General features: G+C 36.6%; 1 protein-coding gene across 2 annotated transcripts in view; it reads right to left on the reverse strand.

The window, feature by feature from the left end:
• ASCC3 (activating signal cointegrator 1 complex subunit 3) overlaps positions 1–26,181 on the reverse strand; it is a 344,123-nt gene that overhangs the window by 242,325 nt on the left and 75,617 nt on the right. The gene's annotated exons all lie outside the window — the stretch shown is intronic.

Here is a 26,181-nt window from a genome sequence, read left to right on the forward strand (position 1 = left end):
AAAACTCCTACAAGAAAACATAGGCAGTGAGCTCTGACATCAGTCTTAAGGATATTTTTTTAGATATGTCTCCTCAGACAAGAGCAACAAAAGCAAAAATAAACAAATAGGACTACATTAAACTAAAAAACTTTTGCCCAGTGAAGAAAACCATCAATAAAACAAAAGGCAACCTACTGAATGGGAGAATATATTTGCAAATGATGTATCTGATAAGGGGTTGATATCCAAAATATATAAAGAACTTATACCACTCAATATCAAAAAAACAAACAATCCGATTAAGAAATGCACAGAGGACCTGAACAGATATTTCTCCAAAGACGACAAACAGATGGCCAACAGACACATGAAAAGATGCTCAACATCACTAATCATCAGAAAAATGTAAATCAAAACCACAGTAAGATACCACCTAACACCTGTCAGAATGGTTGTTATCAAAAAGACCAGAAATAAGAAGTGTTGGCAAGGATGTGGACAAAAGGGAGCGCTCGTGCACTGTTGGTTGGAATGTAAATTAGTACAACCACTATGGAAAACAGTATGGAGGTTTCTCAAAAAATTAAAAATAGAACTACTATACAATCCAGCAATTCCACTTCTGGGTATTTATCGGAAGAAAACAAAAACACTAATTCAAAGAGTTATATGTGCCCCTATATTCACTGCAGCATTATTTATACTAGCCAAGATATGGAAGCAACCTAAGTGTCCACTGATAAATGAATGGATAAAGATGTGGTGTGTGTACACACACACACACACACACACACACACAAAATGGAATATTACTTAGCCATTAAAAAGAATGAAATCTTACCATTTGCAACAACATGCATGGACCTAGAGGGTATATGCTAAGTGAAATAAGTCAGAGAAAGAAAAATACCATATGATTTCACTTATATGTGGAATCTAAAAAACAAAACAAACAAACATAATGAAACTGGGAGACAAAAAGTCAACATATTCACTAATGAACAAACAGATTAATTCAAACATTGATATGAATAAATTTTTAATATATGGTATACTACTGAGGAGTGGGATGTAACAGTGATTTTAAATTAGGTCTCCAGGAAGGTGCCTCAAGAGAGGTGACCTGAGTTGAGAACAAAATGACAAGAAGCAAGCCATAAGAAAATATGGACACATAGTGTACTCAAGGCAGAAGGAAGACCCAGAGCTAGACCACTAAATCAGGACTAAGCTAAAATGTCCAAGGAGCCATATGGAGTAAGCAGTCAGACATGAGATAGGAAAGAGAGATAGGAGTCATATTATGTGGGGAATTGAAGGTCATGGTAAAGAGCTTGGATTTTTATTTTCAACACAATGGAAAATTTTTGCATGACTTTAAGTAGAAGAATGACAAATATATTTTTTAAAGCTCTATCCGGTTGCCATGTGAAGACTAGATTGAAGAGTGGTAGAAAACTACGCTACTAGAACAGGTGAAGGATGATGCCCTCTAATTCTCATCTTCCTTAAAGTTCACGGGAATCTCTCAGTAATGGCATCAGAAAGACAAGTTCAGAAAGCTCAGGACTTTGGTATAGCTCTTAGAGTCACTGGGGCAGTTAGGCTTATGGATATATTAATACAATTTCAGGTAAATTATTGGAAACATACTAGGGCAAGTATCTTTATCTGACTATCATACTTACATAGAAAAATGCATTTGGGTTGTAAATAAACAACTTAGTAATCAATGTCCAAATCATAACCCTTCATATTCTACTATGAATACTAGAAGACCAAACATCAGACACCCTAGCGGTAGGAAATCTGAAGGATTGGGACTACATATTTTAAAAAAAAACAAAGTAGGTGCCAGCTGGGTGGCATAGTGGTTAAGTTCAGTTAAGTTCACGCGCTCTGCTTCGGCGGCCCGGGGTTCACAGGTTCAGATCCCAGGCACCAACCTACACACCGCTCATTAAGACATGCTGTGGCAGCATCCCACATACAAGATAGAGGAGGACTGGCACAGATGTTAGCTCAGGGCCAATCTTCCTCAACAACAACAACAACAACAAAACCAAAGTAGTCCTACAAACCAGAAATAAACAAATGAAAGAAATTTTTAAAAAATTTTAAACATCCCTAGTCTGGATCACCACTGTCCAACAGAAACACAATGCAAGCCATATATGTACATCTAAATTTTCTAGCCGAAACATTAAAAATATTTTTAAGTGAAATTAATTTTACAATAATTTTATTTAATCCAATGTATCTAAATATTACCTTTTTAGTATGTAATAAAATTAATCATGAAATACTTTCATTCTTTTTTCATACTAAGTCTGAAAAATTAGTGTATTTTACACTTAGAGCACATCTCAATCCTGACTAGCCATATTTTAATTGCTCAACGTCCACATGTGGCTAGTGGTTACCATGTTAAACAGCGCAGCTCTAGAGTTTTTAAACTGATTAATATACTATGATAACATAGGGGACTGCATTGCGCAAAAGGCTCTTAGGGCAACATCTAAAATTCTTAACATGGTCTGAAAGGCCCTGCCATAATCTGAGTCAAGGATATCAGATAAACCTTATTATAAACTTTCAACCTTTGAGGATGCTTTGGGGAAGTGAAAGAATATTAGTTTTTATCTGACTTCTTATTCTCTATAAAGTTATCCTTACTAAGCAAAGAAACAAGAAAACAATCATTCATTGAATGTTAAAGAATGGAATTAACGTTCTTTTCCAACACTGACTAAATCACTAATGCTAATTTCTATGTTCCAACCTAGGTCTGAAACAGGTCTGAGCATCCACCACACAGTAAACTGGTCCCAACTGAAGCCTCATCACTCATCTTTTTTAAAGGTTGACATACTTCATCTGATCAAATGAAATCACTTATATTCTCTAAAGTGCTAAATGATAAATATAAGGAGTTACTTTCCTCTACAATATGAGACTACCAAGGGTTTGGAATCACGTTTTTCATCTTTGTCTCCCTAATGCCTAGCATAGTATTTGGAACAAAGCAAATATTCGGTGATGTTGTTTTTTCTGTACTCGTTTCAGCTGAGTCATTTTGATTCAATCATAATTATCATCTGTGAGTGCACTGTTTATGAATTTTCATAAATTAAATAATACTTAAGACACTCCATGTTAAGCATAATGACTATCTCTAGAACAGGGGATTGAGATAAATTTTTCTGCTCACAAATAAGTCTGACAACTGTTTTCTATCAGATATTATAAATACTAGCCAAATTATTTTTCCACACTCATTCACTGCAGTTTCCAGTGAAACTAGAAGTTACTTGGATTCCGTCAGCTCCTGCTACATCTGCTCTGGGACAGAAAAAAAAGTGTTGTTTCAAAACATACTTTCTACATTTTTAAAATCTTTCAACACTAAGATAGCATTAGAAACTCTAAAGATAATCAAACGCTTAGCATGTCATAAAATATCCCATATTATGAATACATAAAAGTTATGTTAAGAAATATTTAATATTTTATCTTTTCTGTTTATCCTAAAGAAATCATTTATTTATCCTCAAGAAATTGCTTGACTGGTTTATACTTGATCCAAATCTAAATGTATATATCTATACTTTTATATATTTATATCTCTTTATGTAGATATTATATCAACATATGCTATTATTTTAAAATATCATAACTTCTGGGTCCAAAGATAACAAAATATCATTTCCTGAAAGACTTTCTAAGAATCAGTGAAAAACTGTGCTTATTTTTTGTTTTGGCTGCAGGAGAATTATAGGGAATTCTTAGGAGGCCATCTAGTCCAAACATGGATCCCCCTCTACCATAAACAGAGTTGGTCAACTAAACTCTAGGTCAGTGTATTTCACACTGGAGGTTACACTCCACTAGTGGGTTATGAAACCAATTTACTGGACTGTGATCAATATTTTTAAAGAATAAAACAGAAAAGAAAAAGAAAAGAGTGCAGTGTTTCACATATGATACGGGTAAATACCGTTTCATGAAAATTTTGTTTGTGCTTGAGTGTACTGGATCACAATGTAAAATAATTTTTTTTTTTGTGAGGAAGATCAGCCCTGAGCTAACATCCATGGCAATCCTCCTCTTTTTGCTGAGGAAGACCGGCCCTAAGCTAACATCTATTGCCAATCCTCCTCCTTTTTTTCCCTTTTTCTCCCCAAAGCCCCAGTAGATAGTTGTATGTTATAGCTGCACATCCTTGAAGTTGCTGTATGTGGGACGCCACCTCAGCACAGTTGGACAAGAGGTGCATCAGTGCACGCCCGGGATCCGAACCCGGGCCACCAGTAGTGGAGTGCGTGCACTTAACCGCTAAGCCACGGGGCCGGCCCCCTAAAATAATTTTTTTAATGTGAGCTGTAATCAAAGAAGTTTGAAACCTAATGTTATAAACACTTTCTAGTGAACACAAATGTATTCTTTCAAAATATGGCCTATTTCATTCTTGGGAACACAAAAATCTTTCTCTCACAAATGCATATAACCTTGGGCTTAGCAATTTTACTTTTTTAGAATGTATCCAAAAACACTCTTGTACATTAGCAAAATTATGTATGTATAAGATTATTCATCACAAAATTATTTGTCGCACCAAAAGCTGGAAACGATCCAAATGTTAACAATAGGGTACCACTTGAATAAATTATGGCACATCCATAAAACAGAATTCTATGCAGACACAAAACAGAATAAGAATGTTTTCTACTTACTGAGATGGATCGATCTTATGTGAAAAAAGTAAGGTGCAGAACAGTATTATAATACGTTATTTTTTGTTCAAAGTTGGTGGAGGTAGGGAGCAGGGAATAAGAATCTACATTTATAGGTGTGCCAGCCCCGTGGCTTAGTGGTTAAGTGCCCGCGCTCCGCTACTGGCGACCCGGGTTTGGATCCTGGGCGCGCAGCGACGCACCGCTTCTCCGGCCATGCTGAGGCCACATCCCACATACAGCAACTAGAAGGATGTGCAACTATGACATACAACTATCTGCTGGGGCTTTGGGGAAAAAAAGGAGGAGGATTGGCAATAGACATTAGCTCAGAGCCGGTCTACCTCAGCAAAAAAACAGAGGAAGATTAGCATGGATGTTAGCTCAGGGCTGATCTTCCTCACAAAAACAAAAAAAAAAGAATCTACATTTATATTTGCTTGTAGACACTCTGGAAAAATATAAAATCTAAATACAATGGTTATAAATAGAAGGAAGTAGGATAAATAAGAGACTTCACTATGTAAGGTTTCTAGTTTTTGAAATGTGATGATAATACCTGGGCAAAAGAAAAAGAAAAAAGAGACTGACTTCTTTAAAAAACTGAAAAACTAAAGAAGCACGTGATTAAGTGGAGAAGCCTAAATGAGCTCTCTGACATTATAAAAATATTTCATATTAAAAAATTCTCATTATTCCTAGAGTTTTACCCTCCAGAGACAAAAAAGTGAATTGAATTACTCTTCTAACAGCCCTTCAAATTATTTTAAATCACATGTCCCTGCACTCACTGTCTTCCTTCACATTCTCTTTCTTGGTCTTAATATGCCTGGTTCATCAAAGGCTTCTCTCAATTAAAAGTTCAGGAATAGAAGAAACAGCAGGTTCTCTCCCTACCTCCAATACCTGTGGCATTACACCTGTGCACTCACCAACCTCTATGGATTCATCAGAGGACCAGATCTGCTATTAAATGCAAGCCTAAACTACATCCTGCTGTTATCTAAAATGTACCCTCCCACCAGTCCAACGCATACTGAACACCACCTACAAAGCGCCAAGCTGTGAGGACTTGTTCTCTGAACTCAAGAATTCACGGTGCAGCAGTGACTCTGGACCACCAGGAGCCTGTTACTTGGGCCCCAACTATACCTCTGCTACTACACATCCCCACACCCTACCCTTTAGAGGAAGCAGGGAAGACCTGACACGCTACTTCACTGAATATGCCAATCTCAAGCTAGATAATCTATGACAAGATTGGTAGACTAGTGACATAACACAAAAACTAAAATGTACGTTATCTTTAATGTTCTTGAATTACGGATAAATATATGACAATATATTCCTTATTATTTAAGTTGGCAAGTAACTTGTTAATTAATCCATTTAATTACAACAGTAATAGTTAGCTAGCATTTCTATTGAACACTTACTACATATTAGGATTTGTTTTTTTTTTTTTTGTGAGGGAGATCAGCCCTGAGCTAACATCCGTGCTAATCCTCCTCTTTTTGCTGAGGAAGACCGGCTCTGAGCTAACATCTATTGCCAATCCTCCTCCTTTTTTTTTTTCCCCCAAAGCCCCAGTAGATAGTTGCACATCCTTCTAGTTGCTGTATGTGGGATGTGGCCTCAGCATGGCCGGAGAAGCGGTGCGTCGGTGCGTGCCCGGGATCCGAACCCGGGCTGCCAGTAGCGGAGCGTGTGCACTTAACCGCTAAGCTACCGGGCCAACCCATTAGGATTTGTTTTAAATGCTTTAAGTAATTATTTCATTTAACATCCAAACCAAACGTATGAGGTACATCCTTTTATTATCCTTATTTTACAGATGGGGAAACTAGGGCATGGAGAGATTAAAGAACTCACCCAAGGATAAATGGCCAGTGAGCAGCAGGGCAAGGACTGGAACTAAGGTATCTACACCAAAGTCCAAATTAAAAGTCCAAGTTAAAATCTTGTATAGCTTACTGATTTCATTACTTTATGCTTTTATTCTTTATGCTGATTTTTTAACCAAGTAACTTAATTTTATTTAAAAAATACAGTCAATGAAAATACTGATTATGCTAATAATCAAATAAAAGCAAAATAGAATAAGATTTTTTTAATTAATATGAGTGTTTAAGATTTTAAGAAATTGATTATTCTTGGTAATGTTTACACCTTCACATACATCATATACATCACTTGTCAATGATTAACATTAATAAATTTGCATATCATTTAACCTAAAAATTCCACTTCAAAAAATTTATCCAAGTTAAACTAACTGAACAAGAATGCCAGATAAATAAACACAAATATGTTTGCTATAACATCATTTATAATAAGAAAAAAGGGATACAAATTGAATGTCCATAAATAGGGACTGTGATAAGTAATTCATGATACATTCTTCATGAATTACAGTAATTAAATAGAATGAGGAAGATATGTATGTTTATAGAAAAGCATGAAAAAAAAGCATGCCACAGAACTGTAACATAACTATTAAATGTACTTTATTAATACAAAACAATATTACACAAAGATATATATCAAATTGTTCCTTGAAGCTGGGATTATAAAGGAACTTTCATTTTCTATTTTATAAATTTAGATATTACATTTTAAATATTACTTTTCTTTGCAGTGAACAGATTTTATAACCAGCCCTAAAAAACTCTTTTCTGTTTAGATAAAAATATTTATCTTAAGAATAAACAAAAGAGGAAGACCTCTGTATAGACTTAATGTATTAAAATAACAATAATTTATTTCTTTATCGATATAAATACCTAGTGTTTTTATGTTAATACAAAGTAACTGATTCATGGTTTTTCATTATGTCATATAAAGAGTCCTACGTCTTTAACAAACATCAAATTTCCAATTTGTACTCCCACTTAAAATTGCACTGAAAAATTACTGAACTCTGTTAATTAAGAGACAAGAAAAACAATGCATGGCCACTGTTGGTTTCTCTTTACCAAAGAGTCATGTGTTTTACTGTTTCACGATAATACTTTATTTTGAACCAGACAATCTGGGTAGAGGAAATTAAGACTTAGCAACAAAAGACCTCAGGAGAGTAATCTATTACTAAATCTTTGAAGGAAGTGAGATTGTAAGATTTTGTGAAAATCAGGTAAGTTGGTTATTTTCTTTACTGAAACTGAGCCAAATTTTATTACATACGAAAAAAGCAATAAGAAATCACAATGCGTAATTCATGATCCTTTCATATTATTTAACGAAATGCATTTACACCATTTAAAAGAATAACCAAAAATATTCAATATGCCAATAAGGGTCAATTCCTAAAAATTCTCTCATACTGAACACAGTTCATCTAAGAAGCATAACAACAACAAAAAACTCAACTAAATAAATAGATAGTCCTAAATATACTCACTCCCTAATGACAAAATGATAAATAAGAAGCTATTACCGCCCTTGAAGAGAAAAACACAAGGAGAGAAACACAAACAGCAGCAATACCACATTTAAAGGGAACTTCAGGTATAATGGGAGTCAGAGATGAGCACAAACCTCTTCTTGGAAGGGGAAGGTATCCTCCTCATTCCCAGGTTTGAGCTAACACTTGAACACTGAGGAAAACTGAAGAAAAAGGTCTCTAGGGGGTATATTATTATTTTATTTTTTTTTTTAAAGCTTTCATTTTTTTTAAACTTTATTTATTTTTCTCCCCAAAGCCCCAGTAGATAGTTGTATGTCATAGTTGCACATCCTTCTAATTGCTGTATGTGGGACTCAGCCTCAGCATGGCCAGAGAAGCGGTGCGTCGGCATACGCCGGGGATCCGAACCCGGGCCACCAGCAGCGGAGCGTGCACACTTAACCACTAAGCCACGGGGCCAGCCCTCTGGTATATTAAAAGAAAAAACTCTGGCCGCACAATAACAAGCTCCACTGACAAACCATCAAGACTGCACATTTGGGTTTCTACCGGCACAACCTTAACAACAATCCACATGTCAGATGTCACTCTGAAACACCTTCCCCAAGGTGGTGTGCCAGCAGTCACATACCCAATGCACAGGAAGACAGTAAAAGACACGACTGAACCTCAATCATGGGTTTGACTTGGATAGGTTTGGTTCACTTGTCTTTAGACAGAACCACCATAATAAATGTGGGCTGGATTCACAAAACTAGTATTGTAATTAAGTATACAAACTTCAGATACTTAAAGCAGAAGTCAAACTGGAGGCTAAGACCCTGGCATTGTCTATGAAGTTAATGTATTATTTTCATAAAGGAGATGAACTCATACTGACATGTATATATTATAAGTATCCTTCCAGGATGTCATTATAAGCGTTGTAGCTTGAAAATATAAGACACTATTATTTAACTGGTATTACCAACAGTCTTTTTGGGCCAGACTGTGGGACCTGCCTTCTAATAAACAGCTGTACTTCTCATCATGGCAAATTCTGTTGAATCCCACAAAGAAAAGGTCATTTTCAGTTTCTTGGCTGATATTTATGGTAATAACTGATTTCAGCTCTGAGTTTAACCTTTAAATTACTTCCACTAGCTTGCTTGAAATCTTTAAAGAGGGTGAAGTACTTGGGCACTTATGTAGTTAAGCTCACAAAATGTTAGATATGTTAAATTATGGGTAATTTCTTAAAATTTTTTTATAGTACATGACTTTAAACTTTCCAAACTAATTAAAGCAAAGATGTCATTTTAAATATACATCTCCTTACATAAGAAAATTTCATCATTAACAGAATCCTCAAATGAATTGTTTTGAAAGAGACTATTTTCACTAACTAATCTAACAATATTTGAATAACTTTATTATGATTTCAAGTCAAGAATTCATTTACTATAATAATAATAACATAGCAAAAACATGTGTTATATAAATGAAAGTATGAATGACTTATTTAGAATGATCAATTCAATACACAAATGTACACAATGTACATGCATGTGTGTGTGTGTGTTCTCCAATATTCCAATGCTTGACAGCATACTTGGTATTGACTTCTTGAAGAACAGAAATTTAGAAATACCTATTTAAACTGGTACCTTTTAAATTTCCAATATTTTAAATACACAATTTAATGTCATTGACTTATTTCCATAAAATAAATGATCTGAGAATTATTTATTGGGGAAACAAGCAGTGAACCGGACTTATAAATTGCTTTCTTAAATTTAAATTCACTGCTTGTTTCCCTTAAGATCTGAAGCTCACATAGAAGGGTTCCAAATACACTGAACCCACCACTCAAAAGAGGGAAGGACCTAGTCAAAGACTGCTGGAGAGGAGCTCGGCTGAGGGTGCTAAGGAGGCCAGCGCTTTGAGAACAGGTTCCTCATACTTAGGGTAGGGAGTGTGAATGCTTAGAAAAATGACAGATTTCCAGGACTCAACTCTTGCAATTTTTATTCATTTGCCTAGGGTGGGGAATAGTAAACTGTACATTTCTTAACAGCACCCCAAGTGATTATCAAGTACAAGCAAGACTGAGAACTGCTATCCTAACTTTCCCTACCCACCGCCAACACAGTGATGAGGTTTTCTTAGTCACCTGTTTTTTAATAATTTAACACAATCTACTCTGCAAAGAACAAAGTACTTTTTACTCAGAAAAACTTCTATTTAAAACATGTATCAAATTAGAAGGGAGAAGTTTAGTAAGGGCGTCCCTACAAGATAAATGTTTTGCTTGAACTTCTTTGTAGTATGAAAAGTTTGAAAGAACAAACAAAACATTTAAAGGAAGAATTCATAAAAGTTACGCGATAAAACATGATATTATGTATATTGTTTAAGAATTCATTGAGATCTTTATATATTGATTTCCCCTGATACGTTTAAAACCCCAAATTATATAATTATTATTTTCATACAACTCTGAAATTTATCAAGAATGTAATAGCTTGTTGAGAATGTAAAAAGCAGAGTAATCTATGTTTACTTAATCAATCTTGGACATCTGCACCATTGGATCAAATTTAAACTTGTCCTCTCTTTGCTTTCAGGGTTAACATGAGGGGATTAAGTTAAATAATGCAATATGAGGTGCTCAAAGAAATGTACAGTATTACCTAAAGAAATGCGAGTTCCTTTCTTTATCTTTATTAATTTAAAGATGTCTTCTACATTATTTCAATATTCATCTTTGAGGAATTTTAAAGTTATTTAAACCAAAATAATTCCACCTAGCAATAACTCTTAACAGAAAGATTCAAAGTGTACCCAGATTAAACAACAAAACTCAGCTATCAATGGGAGAAATTAACCAAAGGAACAGTTTATATAAGCATTACTCAGGCTGCGAACTGACTGATCACCCAAAATGTATCACAGACACTGCCACACGTTTTCTGTGTGTTGACTCATGTAATCTTCAAAATAAATAGTCTGATGAGGACACAACCTTAGAGGCACTACGTAACTGGATCCATATCATACAATGTGCAAATGGTGAAGCTGGGAATTCAACCTCAGTTTACTTGTCTAACTGGACAATAAGTTCCTTAAAGGCAGGATCATAGTTCTAAACTCTTGGTTCCCAACATACCTCCTAGCACAATGCCTTGCATCAATTAGGAGCTCAAGAAATGATTACTAATGACTGATAACCAATCCATACATATTTCCAGAGACAAATAATGAAAATCTATAAATGGTAACACAATCATACCAAATATTTCTGTTTATTGTAACAGGCCTGTGTAACCACAATACGTAGACATATGGAAAGATATAGACTAAGTTCATTTCTAAAGCAACCTGAAATTCCCAGATTACAAATTAAGTTCATCTACTTTTTAGTAGTAGAACTGAATTCATTCGAGTTCTAAAATTATCATTCTGGAGTAGCTCAACAGGCCTTTAAGCTTTTAATCTTCTCTCTTCTAATTTCCTGCTATAAAAATCAATAAAGTGTAGATTGTAAAGAAAGTTATTTTGTTAGATTACTGCTAGCTAGAGGCAGATGTTAGTCATAACTCTCTCTCTAGTTTAACAGGTATTTTTCAAGCAGCTGGTGCCCTTTTCCTAGTTAGCTGTTTGCAAGTGTTCCCAATAGACTTTACAGTACTGCATTCCTGAAAAAGTTCAGGGCACACAGACAAAATTAACTTCTCCTTTAGAAAGGAAATTATAGATAGCATTTCCCTTCAAATGAGACCTAGCTATTTCATATATTTGAACTATACTGCACTTTCATAACAAGCAAACATTTTTAATTATATAATTTAAATAACTCCTGAGAGTCACAAATAAATAAAAATCTCATTTATAACTTTATAAAAAAACTTATCCAATGGATCAAATTTTTATATATTAAACACTGACTCCCCCAAAACAGAAGATAATATAGTATCAAAAGCATACTTTTGGGGCCGACCTGGTGGCGCAAGTGGTTAAGTGCGCGCGATCAACTGTGGCGGCCTGGAGTTCACTGGTTCGGATCCCAGGCACGCACCGATGCACCGCTTGTCAAGCCATGCTGTGGCGGCGTCCCATATAAAGAGGAGGAAGATGGGCATGGATGTTAGCCCAGGGCCAGTCTTCCTCAACAAAAGGAGGAGGATTGGCAGATGTTAGCACAGGGCCCATCTTCCTCACAAAAATAAAATAAAATAAAATAAAGCATACTTTCCACACATAGCACACTGAATACATCAAAATCTCTAATTACTTTTGAGAGTAAGCTGAGAAATTTTAAAGATTTTCCTTACAGTTTCCATGTTAATACTTTAAATAAAACTCTAATACATAAAATAACGGCCCTCCTGACAGTGACTAAGTTTTTATAACATAAATACCATTTTAAAGTTTCTATATAAAAAGTAACGTGGGCAAGACATAATCTCTAATATTTTATACCAGGTCCAGACAAAGTTTTCAATACAAAATCAGAACTGTTCCTTTCTTTGTACACCCCACACCAGCTCTATTATGAAAAACATTAAGTTCACTGTCACTTCTCAGATAAAGCTTAATTCCCCTAGATCACAGCAGTCAAGAAACAACTCAAGCCTCATATTCTCCAAGAAATCTTCATTAACAGCTATAGCCTGCACTGATCCCTCTGCCTTCTATGTAAAATTACATTAAATTCAAACTACTGATTTTGTACTTAGTGCATTCTTCACATACATTGTTGGTAAACACTCAACACAGAGGCCTTCTTATGTCCCCAACCACACTGCAAGTTCACTGAAGACAGGGGAAACACCCTGTATTTCCTTTCCGATTTTTTTTTATATTATCTAACAATGCCTGCCAAGTTTTAGGTGCACAAAAAATGTAAAGTCCTTTTTTCTTCTTCTTTGGCTGCTGCTGTTAAGCAAACAATAGACTGAAAAAATGAAGAAGAAGTTAAAAAAGAAAACTGTATCTAGAAACATGATGGTAAACCCAGAAAATTCCAAGAGCAAAGGGAAGATGTTAAAAGCAGCCAGAGAGAAAAGCGTTACCTTAAAACAAATCACATTTAGATTGATTACAGACTTTTCAAAGGCAAAAATGAAAAGCAGATGCATAACAATATCTTTACTGTGCTAAAATAAAATGTGATAGAATAATATCTACAATGTGCTAAGAGAAAATAGCTTTGAACTGGAACTAGTTTTATTTACCAGTTCTATTTACTAGAACTTAGAATTCTATTACCAGCAAAAACATCTTTCAAGAATGGTAAAATAAAGGCATTTTAGATTAACAAAAATTAAGAGAATCTTAATCTGCCACCACCAGATTCTCACTTAGGAAAATTCAGGCAATGAAAAGTCAAAGAACATGAAAGCATTGCATGGAATTTAAAAAACAATGAGCAAAGTACACAGGAAATTCAAATAACTATTGACTGCAAAATAATAATAACAATAATATCTAGTATAAAAATCAAAACAAGATAAAACTAAAGTACAGACAACAAAGAAGCTAGGAAGAGAGTGACTGGAGTTTAAAAGTTTTAACCACCTATTTTGTAATACTTTTAGATCTACTCAAGACTTAGAAGAGACAAAAAAAAATAAAAAACAAGTACCAAGTTTCCAGGTATCTGACTGTGGAGGGTATAGAGTTCTGATGGACAGCTCTGCTCTTTTGGGGTTTCTCAGTCTTGGCATTACTGACATTTTGGTAGTTCTTTGTTGTGAGAGGCTATCATGTGCACTGCAGAATGTTTAGCAACATCCTGGCTTCTATTTACTAGATGCCAATAGCATCCTCCCAGTTGTGACAACCAAAAATGTCTCCCGACATTGCCAGATGTCTCCTGGGGAGGAGGCCAAAACCGCCCAATGACAGTAGATAAGAGACAAGGGCTCTGAGGCTGCATCTGTTTCTCTGCTCCTCTGTATGTGACAGTCACCGACAGATAACATCCTCTGTGCTAACTTCCTCGTGTTTCTCTATCGTGTTCGCTTGCTCTTCCCTCTTACTAAATAGCTGCATGGTCATTTATTCATTCAATAAACATCTATCGCACACCTTCTATATGCCACATACTGTGAGACGGGCTACGGATGAAGACATACAGAAGACACAGACCTTGTTCTCCAGGAGGTAAAGAATGGGAAATGGTGAGGTGAGGTCAACTCCTTATTCTTTTCTCATTTTACTTAAGACCTTACTTGAGAGTACAGACCTTATTTTTCCAAAAATTTCTAACTGTGACAACAGGACTTTTTCCTTTCTTTGATAACGACCTATCTTGGAATGCAATTAGCTGTTAGCCTCCTTCAGAGAGAGGTAGGAAAACACACCTTTTGACCTGCTATAATTTCCCAATTTTCCTAACTTCCAGAGCTATCTGCTGCTTTGGGTTAAAAAACAAAAATAAAATCCTTAGATAAACACCAAAGATTCTGTTAAAACATGGGGATTTTGTGAGCTTTGTTGGAGTAGTAATTCTCAACTCCATCAACTTCATGTCCTACTTCATTCCCTTAGAGCTGAGTTTCTCCATTTGGGGGAGATATTTTTATTGTAAAAAAAATAATCTGAGAGAGAGAGTTGATAGCTCCAGCGATCCACCGAGAGTCTCCCTCAATTCTGGAGGTGAGTACTAAACAGCAAAAGCATATGAGAAAACTACCCAAGGGAGGGGAAAGAACCATGTGAATGGATTAGAGGAAGCAAACTCAAACCTCACCACACAGAGTCTGGAATGGTTCCTGTTTTCGCCAGCCATAGTGGAAAAAACTCTTAATTAACTAGGAATTAGGTAGAGTATTCAGAAGAGCTCACTCAGTAGTGAGGCAAAATTAGCCCTAGACTAAATGCTGCTCTGGTCCACTTAAAAAATTTTAAAAGCAAGACCCGAAAAGATCAAACTAATCCAAAGTAACTTAACTATGTCCCAGGAAAAAAATTCAAGAATATTTACAAAGGGCCGGCCCCGTGGCATAGCTGTTAAGTGCTCGAGCTCTGCTGCTGGTGGCCTGGGTTTGGATCCTGGGCGCGTACTGATGCACTGTTTGTCAGGCCATGCTGTGGCGGCATCCCATATAAAGTGGAGGAAGATGGGCATGGATGTTAGCCCAGGGCCAGTCTTCCTCAGCAAAAAAAGAGGAGGATTGGCATGGATGTCAGAGGGCTGATCTTCCTCACAAAAAAAAAAAAAAAAAGAATATTTACAAGAATACAAAACTATTCAGTCTTCAACAAGGTAAAATCACAATGCCTGGCATTCAGTCAAAAATGATCAAGCATAGTAAAAACCAGGAAAAAAAATTATAATAAGAAATAAGAAAAATTGATCAAATAAAACTAATCCAGAAATAACACAAATGACAGACCGTTCAAGAAGCTAGAGAAAGGATCAGGAAATTATGGCCAGTGGGGCAAATCTGGCCTGAGGCTTGTTCTCATTTGTTTGTTTTGTTTTGTTATGGCCTACAAGATAAAAATGGTAATTACATTTTAAAAGGATATTTTAATAAAAAAGAAGATAATAATGACTATGGAACAGACCCTATGTGGTCCACAAAGCCTAAAATAACTACTATACATAAATACATACATATGTAGAAGATATTAAAAGAATACAAATCAGGGGCTGGCCCCGTGGCCTAATGGTTAAGTTCGGCTCACTCGGGTTCAGTGGCCTGGCTTTATGGGTTCAGATGCTGGGCGCAGACCTACACCACTTGTCAGCCATGCTGTGGCAGTGACCCAAATATAAAGTAGAGGAAGACTGACACAGGTGTTAGCTCAGGGCTAATATTTCTCATGCAAAACAAAAAAGAGGAAGATTGGCAACAGATGTTAGCTCAGGGCTAATCTTCCTCAGCAAAAAAAAAAAAAAGAGAGAGAGAGAAAGAAAGAAAAGAAAAGAATCCAAATCAAACTTCTAGAGATAAAACTACAATGACTGAGACGAAAAATACACTAGATGGGATTAACAGTACAGTCATGTGCTGAATAATGATGTTTCAGTCAACAACAGACCCCATATGCAATGGTGGTCCTGTAAGATTAGTACCATATAGCCTAGGTGTGTAGTAGGCTATACCATCTAGGTTTGTGTAAGGACGCTCTATGATACTCACACAACAATGAAATCAGCTAACCATGAATTTCTCAGAACATATTCCCATCATGACGTGATACATGACTGTATTTGAGAGACTGCAGAAGAAAAGATTAGTCAATTTGAAGACAAGGCAATAGAAACTAGCCAAAATGAAACAAGAAGAAAAATACCAAAAAAACCCCACACTCAAAACCAAACAAAAGTTAATAGAACATCAGTGAGCTGTACAACAACTTCAGGAACCCTAATGTACCTGTGATGAGAGCTCCTGAAAAGGGGGAAAGGGGCAGAAAATTTTTGAAAAAATAATGGTTAGAAACATCCCACATTTGATGAAAACTATAAGCCCACAGACCCAAGATGCTTAACCAATGCCAACACACAAAAAACTAGAAACCACACCAAGGCAGTGGTAGGCAGAACTTTAAGGGGGCTCTCAAGATTTCCTCTCCAATCCCTGTCATCACTCTGCAGTGTAAACACCCTGCATAAACCCCAGAACTGGGAATATAATGGATTTGCTCCTTTGATTAGGTCATGCTACATGGAACAGCTGACCTTTAGATAGGAAGGTTATCTAGGTGGGTCTGACCTAATCACATGAATCTTTTCAAGTCAGAGAGTTTTGTCAGCTGCCAGGAGAAGTCAGAGATTTGAAGCATGGAAGGGATTTGACACCCCCTTGCTGGCTTTGAAGATGGAGTGGGCCACATGCAAAGGAACATGAGTGGACAGCCTTTAGCAGCTAAGAATGACAGACAGCACGGAAATGGGGACCTCAGTTCTACAATTGCAAGGGAAGGGATTTGGCCAACAACCTGAATGAGCTTGGAAGGGAATCCTTTCCCAGAGCTTCCAGGTATGAGTTCAGCCTGGCCAACACCATAATTTCAACCTGGTCAAACGCTGAACAGAGAACCCAGTCAAGCCCACCTGAATTGGACCTCCAGAATTCTGAGATAATGGATGTTTTAAGTCACTAAGTTTTAGTAATTTCTGATACTATAACTGAAAGCTAATACAAAGTCATATCAGAAACTGCCTAAAATCAGTGATAAAATCTTAAAAATCAACCAGAAAAAAACATATACAGAAGAAGATTAAGACTGAAAGCATACTTCTTATCAGAAACAGGTAAGCAAGAAGACAATGCAACATCTGTAAGTACTGGAATAAAAATTGTCAACCTACAATTCTAAATCAAATGAAATATCTTTCAAGAACACAGACGCAATAAAGACTTTTTCAGTCACACAAAGCTGAAAGAATTCATCACCAGCAGACCTGGACTACAAGAAATGAATACCAGATGGAAATGGATCTACACACAGGCATAAAGGGTACCAGACAGGGAAATGTGGATCTACACAAAGATCTACACACTGGCATAAAGGATATCAGATAGGCACAAGCATAAAAAACTTTTTTTGTTGTTATTTCAATATCTTAAACTAATCTTAAAAAGACTGCTATAGCAAAAAGAATTACAAAGTATCGTGGGGTTTATAACACATATAGAAGTAGTCTACAGCTACATGTTTGTTTGTTCACTTGTTTGTGTTGGTCGTAATAAGTGCTGAAAAATCTAACAAACAAATATAGCAGCAAACAGAATCAGAATTCTCATGGCTCCAATTGCCAAGTCAGACTAGGCATGTATCAAGGAAAATTAGAACTTGTTAAAATGATTAAAAATTTAATTTTTGCTACATTATTTCCTCCTCTTGAAACTTACGAAATCTTTGCTAAGATCTCCATCAGTGTGAAAAAGATTGCAAACTCACTTTTCAGCTTTAACCTTTATATTTTGTTATTATTCCTTGATACCACCTCTTTAAAAGGCAGTGAGTGATTCAAGGCCACGGTTCTGATGAAATCGATGATTTGCTTGACAGTGTAATAAGTAGCCTGTGGGATGCTTTAGGAAAAGGATTTTTATTTATAAGGGGTCATGTCCAGGTTTCAGCAACATAGCATCCTGTTCAAACTGATCTCATGAAAAAGATCCACACTCTGAAGTGTTTTTCTGGATGCTTCTTGAGCTTTCTTGCCCTTGTAATCTGGTTGAATCAAACTGTGTCAATAAACTTTTCAGCTTTAGGATCCCCTCGGATTCAAAGAACGAAGTAAAATCAAAGGAAAAGTAACACTTTTTACACTTATTCTGTTTGGCTTTTTCCAACTGTCAACCTTGAGATAACCACAGACGTCAATAATTACAGTGACTGGTTTCTAAAGTTACTATCAATTAATTAGAAACTACTCTAGGGCCGGCCCTGTGGCTTGGTGGTTAAGTGCGCGCGCTGCAATGCTGGTGGCCCGGGTTTGGATCCCGGGTGCGCATCGAGGCACCACTTCTCCGTCCATCCTGGGGCCGAGTCCCACATACAGCAACTAGAAGGATGTGCAGCTATGACATACAACTATCTACTGGGGCTTTGGGGGGAAAAATAAAATAAATAAAATCTTTAGAAACTACTCTAGATGTCTTATTATAGTAACTATGATGTTACTTCCTGATCTTATATGGTAGCATCCAATACTACTCCATCTGGAATGAAAAAATAACTAAATGGTATAAATGAACATAGAAGTAGTTTATTTAATAAATATAATCTCCTGGGCCGGCCCTGTGGCTTGGTGGTTAAGTGCGCGCACTGCAATGCTGGTGGCCCGGGTTCGGATCCCGGGTGCGCATCGAGGCACCACTTCTCCGTCCATCCTGAGGCCAAGTCCCACATACAGCAACTAGAAGGATGTGCAGCTATGACATACAACTATCTACTGGGGCTTTGGGGGGAAAAAATTAAATAAATAAAATCTTTAAAAATAAATAAATAAATAAATAAATAAATATAATCTCCAAAGTAACAATAAGTCTTTTCATTTTATCCATACTCTGACTGATATCATAGTGTCAGTTTTCATCATTACATTTATCATTTTAAGCTAACATTTTAGCTAAAATGTATTAAAGACCCAACATTTTTCAAAGTGTTTTACATATATTAACTAATTTAATCCTCACAATAAAACTATGAGGTAAGTCCTATTATCCCAATTTTACAAATAAAACACTGGATTGCAGAGAGGATAGTGACTTGCCCAAAGTCTCACAGCTAGAATGTGGGGGAACCAAGTCACATTCAGCCAGCCTGGATTCAGAGGCCCTGCGCTTTTTTTTTTTTTTTTTTTTTTTGGTGAGGAAGATTAGCCCTGTGCTAACATCTGTTGCCAATCCTCCTCTTTTTGCTGAGGAAGATTGGCCCTGGGTTAATATCTGTGCCCATCTTCCTCTACTTCATATGTGGGACGCCTGCCATAGCATGGCTAGATGAGTGGTACACAGGTCCGCGCTGGGGACCTGAACCTGCGAACCCCAGGCCGCCGAAGCAGAGCGTGAGAACTTAACCACTATGCCACTGGGCCGGTGCCTCAGAGGCCCTGCTCTTAACCAATATGGTATGCTGCCTCCCGGACTTAACACATATGAACCTTTTCCTTTTCTCCTACTCCTCATCTTAATAAATGACACTATCACTCACTCATGTTGCCCTGCATGTCAGTCTAGATCCTTCTCTCTCCTTCATCCCCTCCCATTTAATCAGTCATCAGATCTTTTATTCTCCATTGTCCCATTTTTCATATAGGCTGCCACTTTCTTAATTCAGGCTCACAGCATTTCCCCCTTGAACTAATGCAGCAGCTCTACTCTCAACCTTCAACTTTACATTGCAACCAGAGTTATCCCTCTAAGTGAAAAGAACTAACTATTTACTCTCCTGTTTTTAAGAAGTAATATTTCCCACAATATTGAGTCTAAACCTCTTAACATGGTTTTCAAAGCCCTTCGTGTGCCGACTATTAAGTCTCTCTCTAGACTCATTTGCTACCACTCTCCATATATAGCTTACATGCCAACAATATTGAAACACTTGTTCCCAAAAGGTCACAAACTGTTTCACGGAGCATCCTTTGCCTGAGATATACTCCCAGCCCTCTGTCTATCTGGAGATTTATGCCCTCAACATTCACCTCCATGAAGCCTTCTTCTGTGAACTCTTTAATCTGCCTTCTCTGTGCTGCCAGAGAACCTTGTATAACATCTCCCCACTGTATCAGGTATTTCTACGAAATGGTGTGGAGCAGATATACTACACTGAGTAACCTAGGATCAGGGATAATATCCTATTCATTATTTCCCCCAGAATCTAGTGTATAAGGATAGGATTCAAGAAGCAGGGGTCATAGAAAACCTCAAATTCTCTCCATTCAGATTTTATAGGACTCAACATTCTTAACTTTTCAAATGAAACATTATATGCATCTTTTACATTACCTTTCCAAACCAAATATTACATTTGGGTCAGTATTCCATTTTTGCTGAGTAACACTATTGGCTATTTAAAAAATATAACTCCCAACTGTGAAAACAGACAGAAGTCAACATATTTAACGCCAATGAAAAAGTAAACCTGAGTCTTTCACCAAAATATCAACGACTTAGTTCTGTCTGCTTAGTATATTTCAAATTCTCCTTTTTAAGGTAATAAGAGCACTAGTCTTTCCTTTGGGAAACTCCTCCTTGACTTCTGGTGGCTCACAGGGTGCTGACTACGAGGATACAGAAGCGAGTAGGCATGGTCAATAAGAACCCTATATGACCACCACAGGGAAAGTAACTGGTTCAGAAATCAACTGGTGACCCAAGTCAGGAAAGTCAGTGTTCATCTCGGGAGTTTTTTTCTCTTTAGAACTGGTGGGGAAAATCCTCTTGCTTTTAGTATTAGGGTATGGGGAAGCAGATATGTTTGGAGTTGCTGTCCTACATTTTTCCCTAATTATATGGAGAAAGCCTAGCTGGGAGTCATGGGATGAAAAGAGCCAGAGAAATAAAAAGGAGCAGGAGAGGGGGTAAAGGAGAGGGAGGAAGAGATAAGGAGAAAGGGAAAGAGAAAAGAGAAGGAAATAAAGAAAGAGAGAAATAGAGAGATGGAGAGAGAGCTAAGACAGGGGAAAGATCTGATGACGTCATGTGACCCTATATATCCAGCTGGGCACACAGGCAGCTGTACTCCTGAACATTCTGGTTAGAAAAGCCAACACACTGTCTTCTTTGCTGAAGCTTGCTTTGACTTTGATTCTTTAATTTCCAACTGAGTGAGTCCTAATACAGAAACCCATCTAAATTATTTTACATTATTCTCTTTCCAAGAAAGTACAAAATCCATTTAACAGCATTAACAGCATTTTTGCACATCATTTTAGAATTTTAAAATTTCTCCTTATCTTTTTAATCAAATTACAGAAGTAATTTAAGAAGACAGGACAAATTTATCCAATGTGACATTCAGTCAGGGAGAGGAAATAAAAGCATTTTATCTATAGCTCGTAGGACTGTTAGGAATGACATGCAATTATGATCTCAGTGAAAAGAGAAAGATATCATCTTCAGGAGCACTTTTCCGATATCTAGAGAGTCCACCATGTATAAAAAACACTGAAGCCAACAGAAGCATCTGCTAAACTAACATTCTGTTAACACATCTTCTCCTGAGGTCTACATTACTACCCACACTAATGACATCTGGTGGGATCATTATCTTAAGTGATAGGACATCAAATAGTTTACTATGTAGTTATAATGACACATTGCATTTGAATGTATTAGTCCCCAATTATTATTATCCTTTATGGAAGCACAAATTAAAACCACAATGAGAAATCTCTACACATTATCAGAATGGTTAAAATAAAAATACAAATAATGTATAAAAATATAAATTAAAATGGCTAAAATAAAAATTAAAAATAGTGATAACAACAAAGGCTGGCAAGTATGTGGAAAAACTAGATCACACTGGATTGCTGGTGGGAATATAAGACGTTACTCTAGAAAAAAGTGCGGTAGTTTCTTAGAAAACTAAACACGCAACTACAATATGACCCCGGAACTGCACTCTTGGGCATTTATCCCAGAGAAATGAAAACTTATGTTCACACAAAAACCTGTACACCAATGTCTAGAGCAGCTTTATCCATGTTATGGATGGAATTATAGCCCCCCAAAATTCGTAAGTTAAAGCCCTAGCCCCCAATATGACTATATTTGGAGATAGGACCGTTAGGGAAGTAACTAAGGTTAAACAAGGTCATCTGAGTGAGGCCCTAATCCAATAGGGCTAGTGTCCTTATAAGAAGAGGAAGAGACACAAGAGATCTCTCTCCGTGCACACACACAGAAGAGGCTTTGTGAGGCCATGGGAACATAGTGAGAAAGCGGCTGTCTGCAAGCCAAGAAAAGAGTCCTCAACAGAAAATGAATCTGCTGGCACCTTGATCTGGGACTGCCAGCCTCCAGAACCGTGAAAAAATAAACGTCTCTTGTTAAAGCCACGTAATTATGGCAGCCCGAGCAGACGTATACAATTCCTAATAGCCAAAAAATGTGAAGATGTCCTGCAACAGGCGAATAGTTAAACTGTGGTCATCCAAATCATGTGTGATACGCAGAATAATGATCCCCAATGATGTCCACATCCTAACCCATGGAACCTGTAAATAAATTAGGTTACATGGCAAAGAGACATTAAGATTGTGGATGGAATTAACCCATTCAGAAAACCTCTTTTAGTCCTATAATCTAAATAAAAATAAATGAAGTATTCATTTAGAATTAAGTTATCAAAGAAAAATAAGAAACCAGATTTATTCATCATATGGACAATGACTGTCAGTGATGTTTTTACATGAAAAAACGTTAATATTTAATATATAAAACTAAATCAATCTTAATGATCATAATGCTTATAATAACTGGCAAGGTTTGAAAAGAATTATGCATATAATTATTTAATTCTATAGGCTCTCTCAGCCCTGGCTGCACTTCAGAATTACCTACAGAGCTCCAAAAATCATCTTCAAAATACAAATATCTGGGCCCCTCCCAAGAGATTATGATTTAATAAGGGCCAAGGCATTTGGATTTTTAAAAAGTTCTACAGGTAATTCTGATGCACAGGATGAAATCCACTAATACAAGAATTATTTACAATTTTAGTCTACTATAAAAACATTGTAGAAAAAAACTTAAAATTTTAACACTAAGGAATTGGTTTAAAATAAAGGCATAAAAGGGAATACTGTATAGTGATTAAAAATGATGCTGCAGAAATACGACTACTGACATAGAAAGATGTATGTTAAGCATATATACAAACACACACAAAACAATATACATGATATAATTCCATTTTTGTAAAACAAAATACACATGGACACATATGTGTAGTATGGAGTTAATTTTGGTTGGCTGTGGTTATTCTTTATGCTGCTCTTTTTGCTTGCCTATATTATTTGATATTTCTGAATGAGTACATATGACTAAAGCAACTTCATCTTGGTGACAGAAAAGGTTAACTTTAAATAATACATATACAGTCTTGCACCACATGATGACATTTTGGTCAATGATGTCGGTCCCATAAGATTATAATGGTGCTAAAAATTCCTAACACCTAGTGATGTCATAGCCATCGTTACATAATGTGAAAGTGAGTGGTGAGTCGGTGAGTGCTTATGCGAAGGCAGCTGAAGAAACTCTAGATAAGCTGATTGTGGAGGAAAATTACTTGCCAGAGCAAATATTCAATATGGATGAAACTTCCCTATTCTGGAAACAGATGATCCATAAGGAGGCCAAGTCAATGCCAGGTTTCAAGGCTTTTAAGGACCAGATAACAGTCTTGCTTGGGGGCACTGTTGCAGGCTACAAACTGAAACCCTTTGTGATCTGGCACAGTGAGAACCCCAGACCCTTCAAGTATATCAATAAGCACACAATGCCAATGTATTAAAGGACCAATAAAAAGTCATGGACGACCCAGGTCCTCTTCCAAGATGCCCTCCTGAATTGCTATGCTAGCGAAATGGAGAAGTACTGTTTGGAAAATAACATCCCTTTCAAGATTTTCCTTACTGTTGATAATGCTTCCAGACATCCTCCTTTTATTGATGATCTTCATTCCAATATCAAAGAGGTGTATCTTCCTCTAAACACCACTTCTTTGACCCAACCAGTGGATCAAGGAGTTATAGCAGCTTTTAAGACCTACTACCTGAGGAGGACCTTTGCCCAGGCTATTGCTGCAACTGAGGAAGACACTGAGAAGCAGTGATCCAATTCCGCAAGGGTTACAATATCTATGACTGATTCAAGAAACTTGCTTAGGCTTGGGGTAATGTCACCAAGGAGTGCATGATGGCATATGGAAGAGGACGCTCAAGAGGTTCGTCAGTGACTTCAAAGGATTTACCAAGGATGAGGGGACTGCAAAAATCAACAAGGCTGTGGTTGAGATGGCAAACAACTTTAACCTGGGTGTGGATGAGGATGACTTTGAGGAGCTCCTAGAGGTGGTTCCTAAGGATTTGACTAATAAGGAGTTGTTGGAACTGGAACAGGAATGCACAGCTGAAGAAGAAGCAAGAGACAAAAAAAATGCAGGAGAAGAAAAAGAAGATCTCCCAAGAAAATTCACAGTGAAAGGTTTGGCAGAAGCTTTTGTAGACCTCAACAAGCTCCTTAAAAAGTCTGAAAGCACGGACCCCAACACTGAAAGGTTTTCATTCATAGAGAGGAATATTCACGGTGCATTACCTGCTTACAATCAAATCTATGATGAAAAATAGAAAACCAAGCAAACCACCATGGACATATTTCTGAAAAGAGTGACACCCCCTAAAGAGCCTCAGGGAGGTCCTTCAGGAGGTATTCCAGAAGAAGACACTGTTATCACAAGAGATGGCAGCTCCATGTGTGTTATTGCCCCTGCAGACCTTTCAGTGGGACAAGATGTGCAGATGGAAGACAGTGATATTGATGATCCCAACAATGTGTAGGCCCAGGATAACGTACGTGTTTGCGTCTTTAGTTTTTAACCAAAAAGTTTAAAAAGTAAAAAAAAACAAAAAATTTTAAACATAGAAAAAAGCTTATAGAATAAGGATATAAAGGAAGAAAATATTTTCGTACAGCTGTACAATGTGTTTGTGTTTTAAGCTAAGTGTTATTACAAAAGAGTCAAAAGTTAAAAAAAATTTAAAGTTTCTAAAGTAAAAAAGGCATAGTAAACTAAGGTTAATTTATTATTGAAGAAAGAATAATATTTTTTTATAAATTTAATGTAGCCTAAGTGTACAGTGTTGATAAAGTCTACAGTGTGTACAGTAATGTCCTAGGCCTTCACATTCACTCACCACTAACTCACTGACTCACCCAGAACAACTTCTAGTTCTGTAAGCTCCATTCACGGTAAGTGCCCTATACAGGTGTACCATTTTTTATCTTTTATACTATACTTTTACTGTACCTTTTCTATGCTTAGATACACAAATACTTAGCATTGTGTTACAATTGCCTACGGTATTCAGTACAGTAACATGCTGTACAGGGTTGTAGCCTAGGAGCAATTGGCTGTGCCAAATAACCTAGGTGTGTAACAGGTTATACCATCTAGGTTTGTCTAGTATACTCTAAGATAGTCTCACGACGACGAAATTGCCTAACAATGCATTTGTCAGAACGTATCCCCACAGTTAAGTGACGCATGACTGTACTTTTAACTAAATTAACAAATATTTTTATTTTGAGATAAAGCAAGTGTGGCAAAATTTTAACAAATGGTGAATTGAAACAAAGGGCATATGGATAGTACCAGTCATACAACTTTTCCATAAGTTTGAAATGATTCAAAATTAAAAAGCTGAGGGAAAATAAAGAATATAGTTTAGAATTTGGCTCCCTCTCCAAATAATATTCCATTTTATTATAGATTGACCATTTGATATATCAATACAATACAGGAATCCTTTAAAACAGTGTACTTAAGTCAGCTTACATAGGTTAAACCAGATATTAGCTGAAATAAGCAAAATAAACA

The sequence above is a fragment of the Ceratotherium simum genome, chromosome 19 (genome assembly GCF_057802395.1).
Source record: "Ceratotherium simum simum isolate JZ-2026a chromosome 19, ASM5780239v1, whole genome shotgun sequence".
In the NCBI taxonomy this organism is placed as follows: Eukaryota; Metazoa; Chordata; class Mammalia; order Perissodactyla; family Rhinocerotidae; genus Ceratotherium; species Ceratotherium simum.